This window comes from Mastomys coucha, unplaced genomic scaffold (assembly GCF_008632895.1).
Source record: "Mastomys coucha isolate ucsf_1 unplaced genomic scaffold, UCSF_Mcou_1 pScaffold8, whole genome shotgun sequence".
Lineage (NCBI taxonomy): Eukaryota > Metazoa > Chordata > Mammalia > Rodentia > Muridae > Mastomys > Mastomys coucha.
Window position 1 is genome coordinate 34,509,013 of NW_022196914.1, and position 1,618 is coordinate 34,510,630.

Consider the following 1,618-nt stretch of genomic DNA (forward strand, 5'->3'; position numbering starts at 1 on the left):
AGGAGAAAGAGGGGGATGAGAGAGGAGAGATGATACAGAGGGACTGCAGGAAAGGAAGGGAGTGGATAAGGATAAGGATATAATGTCTATAATTGATGCAAGAAACACACTTGGCAAATTGTACCACTATGATTTAAAAAAAAAAAACTCAACAAAATAAATTTAAAAAAAAGATACCAGAATGCAACACAAGCCATATTCACGCATTTCTACTAGCTTGGACTTTGTAAGCAAACCCATTTGTTCAGATAAGGGAAAAAATCGACTCCCAAATTGTCTTATTGATCTCCAGCAACATTACATATTTGTAATCCTTTTCTCACAATGAATGAATGTTTACAACAAAACTGTGGTTCTTCTTCCCATGTGTCAGTTGGGTTAGCCTGACTGTAAGTATCAGACAGACTCTTCCAAATCTAAACATTTAAAAGCTGAAATGAACCAGAACTACAGGAAGGAAGATAAAAGAAAGCCACCTAAGTTCCCTGCCTTGTCATACTGTTTAAAGTGAAGGAATTCCAAGCCATTTTTAAAATTCTGAAAGACAAAAGCATTAATAATTGAGTTCCCACACTTTCCCGGCAGAGGGGAGACACGGTGATCATGAAGGTGGTTTTCCTGGTAGGATGCTCATCCACTGCACTTGGGATGTGCTGATCCCTCCGAGTTTCGCTAATGTAGGAACTCAACTGTGTGGCTTGTGGACTGTTTTTAAAAGAAGAGAATGAATGAATGAGAAGAATTTATTTTTCCAGAGCTGGAAAGATAGCCTAGAAGTTAAGAGCATTTGCTGATCTTTCAGATGTAGTTCTCAACGTCCGTACTGGCAGCACAACAACAGCTTGAGACTCCAGCTTCACGGGGCTCAATGCCCTCTTCTGACCTCCACAAGTCAGAACTGATGTTTTATTTCCTCTGTGGTCTCTGATGTGTTGATTTTACACTAAAATGTAGCTTATCCTGTAAAATAAGATTAAATAAACCTGAGATTATGGTCACCTTTTTCAACCACATTACCAAGGCTTATTCTATGTGAATACAGAGAAAGAGAGGGTTAAATAGAAAGACAGAGGGAGAAAGAGGCAGAGACAGCCACACAGGCCTGAAGGGACGGTGGTGGTCTTCCTACAAGGGCCAGATGGCCAGATGGTGCTGTAATCACCCTCAATGGAGTACTGTAGCTCTGCCTCATCTCTAAAGATTATCAGTTTTCAAATAACGTGTTAACACCACAACCAAGAAGCACTGTCCAGGCTGGTGCCCAGTTATTCTTGTCACACTGGATACTAGCATTACTATAAAAAGCATTTCTCCTCATGAAGAGGGAGGCAGAGTCCCTGGCATATAGTGGCTATACCTTTCCTTTGAATCCAGAAGGACTCCCAAGGATCCTATGGAAATTCATGGTCATGCAGGCAGAAGACCCCAGATTCCTTTCCTGTTGTTAAATATCCAACACAGAATGAGCACAGTCAAACCCACTAGTGAACATGCCTAAAGCAGTAGTACTGGCACATGCTTGTAATCCTGTCTCTGGGAATGTTGACACATAAAGACCATGAATTCAAGGCTAACCTAGACATCATAAGTGAGTTTCAGGCCAGTCTGAGCTACAAAA

At 41.1% G+C, this 1,618-nt stretch overlaps 1 pseudogene; it reads left to right on the forward strand.

Moving 5' to 3' along the window:
* Positions 1-570: 570 nt before the first annotated feature.
* LOC116084042 lies at positions 571-706 on the forward strand (annotated as a pseudogene).
* The last annotated feature ends 912 nt before the right edge of the window (positions 707-1,618 follow it).